This window comes from Lemur catta, chromosome 4 (assembly GCF_020740605.2).
Source record: "Lemur catta isolate mLemCat1 chromosome 4, mLemCat1.pri, whole genome shotgun sequence".
In the NCBI taxonomy this organism is placed as follows: domain Eukaryota; kingdom Metazoa; phylum Chordata; class Mammalia; order Primates; family Lemuridae; genus Lemur; species Lemur catta.
In genome coordinates this window covers 23,133,778-23,148,375 of record NC_059131.1, presented here as the reverse complement: position 1 = coordinate 23,148,375, position 14,598 = coordinate 23,133,778, and positions in this window count along the sequence as shown.

Sequence of the window (14,598 nt, the reverse complement as noted above, 5' to 3'; positions counted from 1 at the left end):
TATTGGAAAATGAAAATTCAAAAGCAATATCACTTATAGTTACATCAAAAATATAAAATACTTGGGAATAAATTTAACTAAAGATGTTAAACTCCTCTACGTTGAAATTACATAGCATTGTGGAGATAAATTAAAGAAGACCTAAGTAAAACAATTAGATATACCATATCCATGAATTAGAAAGGTTCAATATTGTTAAGATGTCTCCCTAGATTGTTCTATAAAAATATAATCTCAAACAAAATCCCAGTAGACTTTCTTTTTGCTGAAATCTATAAGCTAATTTTAACATTTACACAAAAATTCAAAAGACCTAGAATAGCCAAAACAATCATGAAAAAGAGCAAAGTTGGAGGAAATTTGCTTTCCAACTTCAAGACTTACAAAACTACAGTAATTAAGATAATGTGGCCGGGGCATAAGAATGACAAATAAAGAAAAGGAATAGAATAGAATCTAGAAATAGATCCACACATGTTGGGTCAATTGGTTTTTAACAAGTTGTCAAAGGAATTTGATGGGATATGAAAGTTATGAAAGCCATCATAACAAATGGTGCTGAAATGATTAGATTACTATATGGAAAAAAAAAAAAATGAATCTCAGCCCTGACTCATACCATACACAAAAATTAATTTGATATAAATTATATACCAAAACATAAAAGCTTAAACTATTAATATAAAACTTCTATAACGAAACATATTATAGAATATGTTTATCTTGGAGTAGGCAAAATTCTTAAATAGAACAAAATTCATTAACCATAAAGTAATTGACAAATTGTACTAAAACAAAATCAAAAACTTCTCATCAGGAGACACCATTAAGAAAATGCGTAGGCAAGCCACAGACTGGAGAAAGATATTTAAGATGTAGGTATTTGAATTCGGAATATATATAGAATTTCTATAGCTCAATGATGCAAAGACAAAAACCTCAATTTAAAAGACACTGTACAAAAGAAGATATAGAGATGGCCAATAAGCATAAGAAAACATGCTTAAAATTATTAGTCATCAGAGAAGTGCAAAAACTACAACAGGACATCACTTTACACCTGCTGGAATGGTTAAAATGAAATAAGTTGATAACAACTGGATAGGACGTGGACTAGCTAAAACTCTTGTGCATTGCCAGTAGGAGTGTAAGATATTACGCTCACCTTGAAAGACTATCTAGAGGTTTCTTATGAAGTTAAATACACACCTATTCTATTACCCGGCATAATAGAAGAAAGGATAAATAAATTGTGGTATATTCTTACAATGCATTACCATTCATCAATGAAAAAGAATTACTGAAGCGCATAACAGCATGACGGAATCTCAAAAACCTTATGCTGAATAACAGAAACCACTACAAAAGAATACATACTGTATGATCCCATTTATATGAAACGCTAAAGCAGACAAAAGTAATTTACAGTGATAGAAATCAGAACAGTGTGTTGCTATTGTTGGGAGTAGGGAGGGGGGATTGATTGGAAAGAGGTATTAAAGAACTTTCTAGAATGATAGAAATAGTGGGGTTAAGAAAATGAGTGTATATATTTGTTAAAAATCATTGAACTGAACACTTAATATTTGTGTATTTAATGGTACATAAATTTAAAAGAAACAAAGAACACCATGACAAGGTAGTCATTTGTATATAATTGCACTGGTTCTCTTAAATCACAAACTCAAACATCCTACTCTCCAACTGCATTCTCCTTGACCTCATGAAGTCATGAGGGAATCTTTATTGGTCCCTTTATTGGTTTGTTGTGAGGCAGTAAGGAATCAGGAACAAAATGTAAAGCAGATTAGATATTTATAACTTGATAAAGAGAGAGAATGAGAATGCAACAGTGCTTTGACTTTCTAACCCAAATCCTTATTGCTGGCCTTTGGGCCACTAAGCGTTTTCTTGGATAGAACCTGATTTACAAAGTCCCTGAAGCCCTGGATGTCTGAGGCCACTTAGTCCAGTCTCGGCTTGGCTCACCGCAAGTGAGACGAAGGAGCGCTGTGTACTCACGTCCACGGTTTGGCCCCAGACAGGCCTCGCAGGAGTCCATACTCTCCCTGCCTGCTGGTGCTCACTGGCATGTATCAGTGTGGGAGGCAGGGCCTTGTCCCTAGGAAGTGCCCACTGAACATCACTGGTTTACTGCTAGAAGCACATGGCCAGGATGTTCTTGGGAGAATGTCCTAAAATACAGTATAAAATACTGCCCAGCTCCAACTTCTGCTTCAAGAAACATTTCTTGAATACCAGTTCTATTCCTGGCCGTTAACAACCATTGTCTTCTTACAGCCACACAGGTAAGGAAAATATTACTCTCTCCATTCTACAGATGGGGACACAGGTTCAGAGAGTACAAGAACCTGGAATTTATAAATATTTGAATTCTACGCCTCTCTCCCCCCACCCCATAGTATGTTAGTGATGATACACATACCCCTACTAATCGCTTATTGTCCCTTCTCTAAATCTCATCCCTAGGATCTTTTTCTTTGAAAGTTCTTCCTATTGGCCTGGTATTAAAGGATATTTTTCAGTCTCCTGGAAACAGTTCCTTTGTGACAAAAATCAGTTCTTACAAATGTGACAGAAGAACCCTGAGGGGAAGTTTTGGGAAACAAAATAGCAAAATCTTCTTTCCCAACTCCTGTTGGCTACTCTGGTACAAGCTGTGCTGGCAAAACCAAGCCCAGGGCTGCTGCTGGCAACCAGGGGTGCATAGAGCTCAGCTGGAGCCGCTGGCCCGAGTCCATCCTCCTAGGGAGGCCCCTCGGACACCTGAGGCATTGTCTAGTGTCCGTCTGAACACAGCGGAGTGCTCCAGAGCAGGAAAGGCCTGCTGCAGGGCCCCTGTCCCCAGGACATTCCCAGAACTAACTGTGGCTTCCCGAGTTGGAGAGCACACTGTAATCAGGGGACAGGTGGGGCAGCCACAGGCATTCCCATGTCAGACTGTGCCACCCACTGCTCCTGCCTGCTGCTGCCACGTCTGTTCCCAAGCCAATCTGCCAGCTCTTAATGGTGACTAATTGTTAGCTGGTGGTTCTGTGGGGCATTTCAGGGCTTACAGTAATTTGAGCCTTGAGGGAGCTCCTGGTGGGAATTTGAATGGCATATCTGAGTTCTGCTAAGCGTTGTGCAGAAACAGTGTCTTCCTAGACTCTTCCTCAGTGATTTCTTCAGGGATGCTGGTAGGAAAGGTATGGATCTCCAGGCCTCTATGAGCAAGACAGCAGGTGCTACGCATGTGTGTGAAGATGGGTCTTTCATTCAAGTCATACTAATGACTGATTCTTGGAGTTGATATCTGATTCTCATGCCTTATTCTTAGACTCTGGAACATTGGCCTTTGCTGACATGAGTGGGGCATTAATGCATTCCTTACCCCATTCTGTAGATGCTGATACAGCACCATGCTGCTTCCTAACCATGTAAAAGTGAGTAACAGCTTCCCTACCCCATGTCCAAGCAGAAAGAGACTTGAGTGTGGGGCTTTTGCTTTCTGGGCAGGCACAGAGGGCAGCTGGGGGGAGTTCTGGAAGGCGAAAGGGACACTCTGCTCCAGCAATGAGCAGGGCGGCTTCTCCTTTCCTGGAAGAGAGGATACTGTGGTGCTTTCCAGGCTTTTGTGAAGTGGGGCAGACAAGTCTGCGGTCTGGCCTGTTCTCACTGACCTCTTCCCACCAGAGCTGACACACCTGGCATGGTGTGGGTTACGTTGGCATCACACCACTGGACACCACCAGGCCACAGAGGTGAGCAGGTGTGCCTGGCTCACCTTGCCTCTGCCTGGGGTTGTCTTTGTTGAGCCACTGACTTCCTTCCTCATCCTTGCCCAGACCAGTGTTCCCACCTGTCCCCTTCTTGCCCCTTCCTTACAGCTCCATTTGTCCATTTCTGGACTACTTCCCTCCTTTAGCAAGCATTCTTTCCGGCCCTCTTTAGAAATGTTCCCCATGAGGGAGTTTCCAGTAATTATTGCCCAAGACAGAGAGGTCCGACCCATGAATAACTCCCATGTGACCTGCCATTTTCTGGAAAGTCTTGCTTCACTTAAGCCAGCATGTCTGGGGTTTATTTAAAGGGAACTCACTTCCTTGTCCCTGAATTTTCATTGTTGGTTGTTGAGGTTCTGTTTTTTAAAATTGAGTGTTTCCTCCTTGACTCTTCCTTACTGGTCCAAATCCAAGGTTGATAACATCTCTGTGCTGGTCGGTTCCCAGGCTCTGTGTGAGCTTCTCAGTCATGAGAACCACGTGGGTGCTCAAGCCTTAACCTGAGGGATCTCATAGAGTGGAAGGAGCACTGACTCTGGAATTATAGACTGGGGTTCAAGTTCAAGTTCATTTACTCTCTGGAACTGTTTCTTCAGATGAAAATTTGGCTTATAATATCATGTGTTTATGACGCTCCCATGAATAGATACATATAAATAAACTATAACACTGCACAAACCATAGTGCATGATGACAATGATGGTCAGAGGAAGGAAAAAAGAGAAGAGTAATTAAGAGAATAAGCACAAGATTAAGATGACTTTCTCTTCCAAGTGGGAGGGAAACAGCTGTAGGTGAACTGTTGGAGAAGAATCAATGCCTCTCCCTCAGCCCTTCACAGCTGAGCAAAGGTCATTGAGCAAATATTTACTGACCATTACTGGGTATTGCTGTGGATACAAAAAAAAGTAAGATCTGGTGTCTGTGTTATATATAATAACATGTTAGAGGTGGGTACAAAATACAGTAGAAATAGATGAGGGAGCAATGAGTTTTTCTGGGTATAGTTGTATGTGGGAGTCTGAGGCCACAGGCTTTGAGGAGCTGGTTGCATTTCATCTGAGTTATAAAGGATTTCAGGAAGGGAAGAAATGGGGGCAGGGAGTTCTAGGCTGAGCGAATGACCAGGGCCAAGACACTGAGGAATACAATTGGTGGTGGGTTCAGGGAGCAGAGAGTAGTCTGCTGTAGCCAAAGATGGGTTGTGTGGACAAGGTAGCTGGAAATGAGGCTAGTGGGCTGGGTTCAGATGGGTCCAGGTGGCACAAGCCTGTGTGCTGTGGCCAGGTGTTTTGTGTGGGACACTGTAAGTCCTTCTCACTGCCCTTAGAGTCTTTCTATTTGCATTGCATTAAGTTTTAGGAGAGATTCCCCCTAAAGCTGTGTATATTTGCAGCTGCCCACCTACTTTCCTCCTCCCTGATAATACATATACAAGCTGTTGGAACAGCAGGACCTTCCAGACTCACTCCTACATTTGCAGGGCTCGGGGCAAAGGTACAAATGGAGGCCCACATGCTAGATGTTTACATACTTAAAAGTTGTAAACTAACTTAACAAAATGTTAAATCAAAATGTTCTGTGCTCCTCACTTACAACTGTCCTTCATAATCACCTTGAAGATCAGGTTTTAACTGATAATTTTCAGACTCTCCAGACCACTAGTTTCCTCTGTCCCCCATCCTGTCCCCTCCCTCCTCTGAATTCCATCCCCAGCTGTACCCCACTCTATGACAGCCCTCTCCTGAGCCCATGAGAGGATATCACAGCCCACGTATCCAAGCTGTGCCCACTGCCACAGGAGTCACCCTCAGGGGACCTGGGATGCACATAGCAGGAGCCACGGGGTGGACACACCAGGAGCACAGGTCTCCTTTGGGGGGACAGACCAAGGGAAATGGCCAGGTTGGGTCTTGCAACTGAGCTGGGGGTCATTAGGCAGGGATGCTGGAATGTGAGCATGCTGTAAAAGGGAAGTGACATAGCCTCTGAGTGGTCACTTTCCTTAGGCCAGTGAACTTCTTATCTAGTGGGGAGAGGCATAACCACAGGCTGGCCTGAGTAGGACCCTCCAAAGAGCTGGCCCAGGGCAGAGCCACCCTGTGCTTGAGCCTCAGGGTGGGCCTGTGCTGCCCCACCTTCTACCTTTGCTGAGCCCCACTTTTAGAGTTACTGGGCTGAGTTGGTAAAAGCATCAGACCTTGTCAGCAGGAAAATGTCTTGTCACCTCCATTCCCCCAGTGGATCTTTTACGGGAATTCACTCCATCCCTTGGTGGACAAGAGTCTCAGGATGACAACTTATTTTGTCATGCCTCAAAAATGTTAAGAAAATTTCAGAGGCTTACCAAAGAGAGGATTACTGACGGATATTTTATATTAGGAAATAGTGGTCCAAACAGTTACATGAAAATGTCAAGCACAGAATAGACTAGAGTACTTCCATAATCCGGTATTACACTCTTTTCCTTAGCATTCCAGTTACACCAATGCTGGACAAAAAGTGGGAATATCCTCAACACGAATGGGTGAGGCTTTGCCACTACAAAGAAGGTTCAAAAAAAAAAAAAGTGCAAGTATTATCTCATGTCATTATACCCATAAATGTCAGAGCTGGAAGGGTCTTTGGAATTTTACAGATGGGAAAGGGGCTTGCCAAAAGGAACACAGAGAGAGCAGATCCTTGGCTATCACCTGAGTCTCCTTCTCCTAGACTGGGACTCTTTCCATGGCTTCCTCACAACCCCAAGTTTGGTTCCAAATTTCTCTAGACCAGTTAAATGGGGCCTCTGTTCATAGCAACGGAGGAGGCTGGGGAGATTTCACTTAGGAAAAAGATACTCTTATTCCTCTTCTTTTTTCCTGAACAAACTCATGTTCTTTGCTCACAGACTCACCACTGAAGCTCTCCCACTTAGCCCCCAGGCAAGGTGCTTCCTGTGTTTCCCAGGAGTGGCTGCTTCACGGGTACCCCAGGCACGGCCATGGCGACGTGGCTATGGCGTGTGGCGCACCAACAGGGCAGCCAGCACCCAGATTCTTGTCACCCAGTTCCTACTTCCACAGGGGATTCTCAGAATAAAGTTGATGATCAGATAGAGATGATGGGTAGGGGAAGCGTAGTGCAGTGAAAATGCTGATAGTGATCAAGACTAGAAAATTATAGCTACCAGGTCACTTGCACCATTGACTATTCTGGTCTGGCTACTCAGCTGGAGATAGAAGATAACCCAAAATCACAGGGGTAGGAAACTAGACCAGGAGGCCCCCGAGGTAACTGTGATTGCCATTCTAGGTTCTCCATCCTTTGGCCCACCCTGTTATCCCTTCCTGTGGGTCCTCTGTCTTCCTTTTCCTCTGCTTATGTGTTAAGTCCATCAACACTTCTGTTCTGGCTCGCAGGGGTCACATGTGGAGGGTTACAACCTTCCCCACCCAGGTTCACGCTCTCTCCACGTTCTAGGAGGCTTCCAGGCCACCAAGGGGCACTGACTTCCAGAAGTCTCCGGTCCTCCCGAGAGAATGAGGACCAGACATCAGTGCGGGACAGACGCCGCAGGAGTGCGGCTCCTTCTCCCTTCTCTGCACATCCTGCGCCTGGGGTGCTGGGGCGGTGGCCATGGTTCCTCCGCTCCCATCCTGCTCCTTCCGGCAGAGTGAACCTGGGACCTGGGGCCCTCCTCTGGGTTCCCAGGGGGCCAAACTGCCAGATGGGTGAGAGCTAGGATTGCATTGACTTCCCACCACCTGGTCCTTCTCTTTCCCTACACGCTACATTTTAGTTTGGGATCACAGAATTTCCCCAGATTCTTATAGTCAGATACCAGATTTCTGTTCCTCAGATGATTTCCATCCTGCACTTTGTAGTGACTGTAAGAGTAAAACCAGAGAAACAAACCATCTCCCTGCGTTGTCTAAAGACAGGCCTGACAGCCTCGGCGGCCGCTGAGCCACACTGCGCACCGTCTCATCCTCCACCCTCCTCGCTCGGATCCTCTCCCAGCCAAACTCGCTCACGGCTGCTACCAATTCGGTTAGTGAGGCTCTGTCAGTGAGCTGCCCCTGCTCCTACAAAGTGTGAAAGGGCCAGGCTGAGTGGTGTCTAGCTAGGAAAGCCTAGCCTCTGCCTTCTACTGCTGTCAGAAGATTCTAGAATCACAGGGGCTTGGGTTCAAATCTTGGTTTTTGCCCTTACCAGTCATAGGCATCCCTTCCATTTTAAAAGAAAAAAAGAGAAAATAACATCATTAGCAATTTCTGTGAAGAGTTCCAGTACAAGGACAAGGACAAATTTAGAATAGGAACAGCAGGTGATCTTCCTATAGTCCTTTGCAACCTGAACTGACTCCTCAGGAGCTGTTGTAATGAAACTAAGGAGTGAGCCCCAGGAGATCTGAGGGAAGCTCTAACTTTTCATATGATGGCTATTTTAAATACGCCAATATAGGAGCCTGCATTCTACATCCTTGTTCTGGGGAGTGGTGAAGTTTAGGAGGGCAGGTAAAAAGCTTTGCATTCAGTTTTTGAAATGTTGGTTCAGGGGATCATGGATTATCTATAAAGTACAATAATGATGCTCTTTAAGCCTCTTTGACCCTAGAGTTAATCAGTGCCCAGCACAGTGCAGGACACATGGCAGAGTCTCATTAAATTTGATAAATAAATGGATATGTGAATATTGCCTAGTGTAGAAGCCACTCTGGAGCCAATTCTTAAAACATAGTGTGGGGATGGGAACATTTAAGGATAAGGACTGAGAATGAGACCAAAGTTCTACTCAAGAGCACCATTTACAGACACAGCTTTGCATATGGGCCAAGCCAGACATCTAAGCCATGCTCCCTTGACTCTAATAAAAGCCTGATTCTGTTATTGCTGTTTATTGCTGAATAAATATTGCTGAATATTTATTATTCAATAAATATTTCTTGAGTAAATATCAGTTCTACCACGTCCAGTCAGTGTTTTGCACTAACAAAACAGAAAAACATCTCAGAACTAATGGAATTTGTATTAGGGAATGTAATACTAGGTGCTATAACAGACAAACACAGAAATCTTGGTGGACAAGCACAATAGAAATTTGTTTCTTGTTCCTGTAAAGTCAAGTAGGCAACAATAGTGGGGAAGGGCAGTGTTCAGATCATTGTATTCATTTAAGGACTTGAGCTGATTGGAAGCTCTGCCATCTCCAATGTGCAGCTTATGTCAGCCTGGGCATTGACATTAGCTGTTAGAGTAAGAGAAAGCATGGGAGCCTCAACATCATCACATCACTTTTTCTCATATGATATTCATGAGAACTCAATCATTTGGTTTCATCCATATAATGGGAGATGGGAAATCTAACTTCTGGCTGAGCAGTGGCTTCTCATCAGAAGGTCTTCATTAGAGGGGACCATGAATATTTGGTGGACAGGTGGACATCCCTACCACACTTATGTTCCATTGGGTGCAGGGAGACAATAAACATGTGAGTACACTGTACAGTATTACACATGGTGATAAAAATAAATCAGGGCAGGGGATTAAGAGTGCAAACAGTTGTGCAAATAATTTTTCCCTCTGGTTACTCATTGGTCTGTATTATCTACAGAGCACATGTGAATTAGTCCTTTGAGTAGGTGAAGTAAGGACTCTCCTTCCTTAATTGTGTGAGAGCAGCTCAGATTGGAAAGAGAAATTTTGCTTTGTGTCCAGCTAGCCACCAAGCTCACATTGCCATTGCCATAACTGACCCTCGGGTTACAGAATTTATTGAGTACAAAAGACTATCAAAAAACAGAAAAATTATGCAGGTAGATCAAAGTGTGTTTAAATTTGCTTCTGGGACTTTTCCATTTCTTGAGCTTTTGTATGTCTGTAGTGAAGACCTACGCTGAATTTCACTTGCTTTAGTTTTGACTATGTGTCCATTTTCGAATAATCTCTAAGAGGACCTACTGATCAGATGTGTGTAGAAAATAAAGAATTGATTCCTCAATAGCAGCATAGTAATGTGGCATTTGTGTTGAGGAATACTAGGTGACATTCAGTGTAGGTATAACAGAAAATTAGTTAGAAAGGACCTGGTAAGGGGAGTTAAATGATGCTAAGAATATATGACGTGATGGAAGAAAGTACTATGTTTAGTAAAAGGCAGAGGCTTAGACATTTCTGAAAATACAACTCATCCCTTGCATTGAGGACTTAATTCAATAAGCATTTATAGATATTTCTTACATACCTGGCCCTATGATAGGCTCCAGTGATGCAGTGGTAAACACAGTTCTAGTCACCATCCAGGCATGAGAGAAGGATATTAATACTTCACTAATTAGAAGGCTGGATTTCAGCCAGACTGAGAAGGGCCATCAGTGCTATGTCAATAATCCTGGTTTTGTTAGTGAAGAACCATCAAAGAAATAATTTCTCTGCTGGAGAGTGGGTGACAGAAACTGGCACTTGCTCACCATGCAACAGTTGGCAAGTCAACCTCTCTGACTCTCATTTTTTTGGTCTGAAAAGGGAAGATAATAGTAACTCACTGGCTCACCTCGTGGGGCTATTATAAGGATCAAACGAAATTAAGCTATGTGAAAGAAATGCTATTCAGGTGTCAAGAACCATTATTAGGACTAGGTAATAATATAGATGGCTGGGAGAACAAAGGAGGACTTGGGTGTTGGGCAGTGGTGTCCTGAGAATACTGCAAAATCTTTCATCCAGAGCAGAGCATATGTAGGAGTGTAATAAATCTTATTTTAAAAAAGCCTGAACAATGAAATATATTGAAAGAAAAATGACTTTTTCTTTTCAAGTAAACTTTATAGTATGTGAAGGAAATGAACAGGGGATGCCCTTAGGTTACAGACAAGAATGTACATCTGGTTGTAAAGAGGAGTGAGCAGACCAGAGGGGCAGCTATCAAAGAGGCAGGTTAAAGGCTGGCAGTGAGACTTCTAAAGGGAGCTGGAGACACAGCCAGGGCACAAGAGGGCCAGGGCGTGATCTCAAAAACTAAATGCTCCATAGATGTTGGCCCGGCTCTGACTAGGCCTTCAGGAAACACTCCAAAGTCTTTCCTGAATTGGATCTTCCTTCACGAAGTGCTTGGCCCTGATGAGCTCATTCTTCCAGAAACAAAGGCATGGCTCTTGGCAGCATTTTTTCTCTTCTTATCTTTTGTGATTTCCTGAAAGTATAGTTCCTAGAGGGAAGATATCTGTGTCCAGGAGGCCCCAGGGCTTACCTGGCTTTTCTATGGACTTGGGGGCCTCACATACTAATGCACTGCCTATTATAAGCCAAGACATCTCTTAGGAAAATGGGGTAAGTTAATGTAATGCAATATAAGTTACAGTTAGCTTATTCTCAGACCATGAACTTTCATTAATTCAGCCCAAATTTCAGAACTCATTTCAATGTCAAAAGCATATACAGGAGGTTTTCAGTTTGGAAAAGTTTCTCATTTTAGATTGTTTTCCCTTAATTTATACTATTTTGAAAAGTCACAAAGAGACTACTGATATCAGGAAGATGACAGAATAGCACTTTCTAGCACCCATCCTCCTATAGAAACATCAATTTGAATAACTATCCATGCACAAAAATACCTTCACAAGAGCTAAAAAACCCAGGTGAGATATTATAACACTTGGGTGCAGCACAGCAATAAGAAAAGGTGCATTGAAGAGAGGAGAAAGGACAGTTTTACATTATTTGTGTTACCTCTTCCCCAACCCCAGGCAGCACCGTGTGGAGAGAGATATCTTTCACTTGGGGGGAGGAGAGGGAAGTGAGCACTGGACTTTGCCTTGGACTCAACACTGGGTAAAACCTAGTACTAGGCAGGCCCACATGACCCCAGACTCCTAGCTGCTACTCAGGGACTAAACCTCCAGGGCCATCCAAGAAATAAAAGGAAGTCAGATTAGAAAGAAAGAAGTTAAATTGTCCCTGTTCACAGACAACATGATCTTATACATAGAAAATCCTAAAGACTCCATGAAAAAAATGTTAGAACTAATAAATTAATTCACTAATGTTGCAGGATACCAAATCAACATACAAAAATCAGTAGCATTTCTGTACATTAATAATAAACCATCTAAGCAAGAAAACAATCCCATTTACAATAGCAACAAAAAAATACTTGGGAATAAATGTAACCAAGGAGATGAAAGATCTATACACCGAATACTACAACACACTGATGAAAAAAATTGAAGACAACATAAAAAATGGAAACATCCCACATTCATTGGAAGAATTAATATCATTAAAATATCCATACTACCAGAAGTGATCTAAAAATTTAATGCAATCCTATCAATGTTTCAATGATATTTTTCACAGAAAAAGAAACAACAGTGTTAACTTTTTTTTTTTTTTTTTTGAGACAGAGTCTCGCTGTGTTGCCTGGGCCAGAGTGAGTGCCGTGGCATCAGCCTAGCTCACAGCAACCTCAAACTCCTGGGCTTAAGCGATCCTACTGCCTCAGCCTCCCCAGTAGCTGGGACTACAGGCATGCGCCACCATGCCCGGCTAATTTTTTCTATATATATATTTTAGTTGGCCAGATAATTTCTTTCTAGGTTTTTAGTAGAGATGGGGTCTCGCTCTTGCTGAGCCTAGTCTCGAACTCCTGACCTTGAGCATCCACCCGCCTCGGCCTCCCAGAGTGCTAGAATTATAGGTGTGAGCCACTGCACCCGGCCAGAAACTACAGTCTTAAAATTCACATAGAATCACAAAAGCCTCCAAATAGACAAAGCAATCTTGAGCAAACAAACATACAAACCTGGACACATCACACTGCCTGACTTCAAAATATACTACAAAGACATAGTACTCAAAACAGCATGACATTGACATAAAAACAAACACATAGCCCAATGGAACAGAATAGAGCACAGAAATAAACCTACACATTTACAGTCAATTGATTTTTTTTACAAAGATTCCAGGAACAAACAATGGAGAAAGGACAGTTTCTTTAATAAATGATGTTGGGAAAACTGGATGTCCACATGCAGAAGGATAGAATTAGACCCTTATCTAACACTATATACAAAAATCAACTCAAAATGGATTAAAGATTTAAATATAAGACTAGAAACTGTAAAACTACTTGAAGAAAATATACGAGAAGAGTTTCATGACATTGGTCTGGGCAATGATTTTTTTGGATATAAACCCAAAAACACATGCAACAAAAGCAAAAATATATATATGGGATTATATCAAACAAAAAAGCTTCTGCACAGCAAAGGAAACAATCAACGGAGTGAAGAGACAACCTATAGAATGAGAGAAAATACTTTCAAACCATATATCTGATAAGAGGTTAACATCCAAAATATACATTAAAAAACTCAAACAACTCAGTAGCAGGAAAACAAATAACCTGATTTTAAAAATGAGCAAAGGACTGAATAGTCACTTCTCAAAAGAAGTCACATATATGGCCAACAGGTATATGAAAAAATGCTCAACATTTTTATGTTGAGCATATATTATCAGGGAAATGCAAATGTCAACTCCCACATCTATTAGAATGGCTATTAACAAAAAGATGAAAGATAATAAATATTGGCAAGGATGTAGAGAAAAGGAAACTTTTGCACACTGTTGATGGGAATGTAAATTAGTACAGCCATTATGGAAAACAGTATGGAGCTTCCTCAAAAAATTAAAAGTAGAACTATTATATGATCCAGCAGTCCCACTACTAAGTATATATCTAAAAGAAACGAAATTAGTATGTTGAAGAGGCATCTGTATTTCCATGTTCTCTTCAGCATTATGCACCATAGCCAAGATACAGAATAAACCTAAATGTCCATCAACAGATGAATGGATAAAGAAAATATGCTATAAATACACAGTGGAATATTATTCAGCCCTACATAAAAAGAAAACTCTATCATTTGCAAATCTGTTTCTCACTTCATTCTCACAAGAGTTGGTTCTTAGAAAGTATAGTCACCTCCATTTTGTAAATGAGAATTTTGAGGCTAAGAGGGTGGTTTTTGCCAAAGGTCTCGTAGCAGTGGCAGAGCTAATATTCAAGCTAGGCTAGCTACCTCCAAAGCCTGAGGTCTTTTTTCAGCACTTCCCCTCTCCCTTGAGACCTTCCTGGGACTCTGGCTAGGGACTGCCTAGGCTTGTTAAGCTGGTGGATCAGTGGATACAGGAAAAGCATCTCAATCACAGAGCTGTGACAGTCAGGGAGAATTGACTCATTACAAAACATACCCTGAGCTTGGCCACTATCCCTCCCCGTTCCTGGCTCCTTCCTTCTTCTTTTGGGGAAGGATTTCTCAACTTTGGCTCTGTTGACTATTTTAAGATAATTTGTTGTAGGAGGCTGCTCTGTGCTTTGTAGGTTTAGCAACATCTCTGGCCTCATCCACTACATACTAGTAACATCCCTCTCCAGTCTCGGCAATAAGACATATTACCAGACATCCAAATGGCCCCTGGGGTGGAGAATCCCCCCCAGATAACAACCGCTGTTTTATGGTGACCAATCATCCGACTTTGCCCTGGACTGAGGGACTTACCAGGATCTCTGAGGCATTTGCCAGGGATTCAGCGCTAAAACCAGGATAATCCGGGAAAAACTGGGATGATCATTCACCCTACAAGTGAAGTTTCATGTCCTGGTTAAACTAATGCTGTGGGGGGAGAGGGGTGCTGTGTTGACTGTGTGGTTGCCCTGGCAAGCCTCAGTTTCTCTCAGCTGTTGCTGTACCAAGCACATCTGCCTAACACTCCCTTCTCCCCATTGTAGCCTGCCAGGGGTGCATGGGAGGTGTCCTACTGCAGGG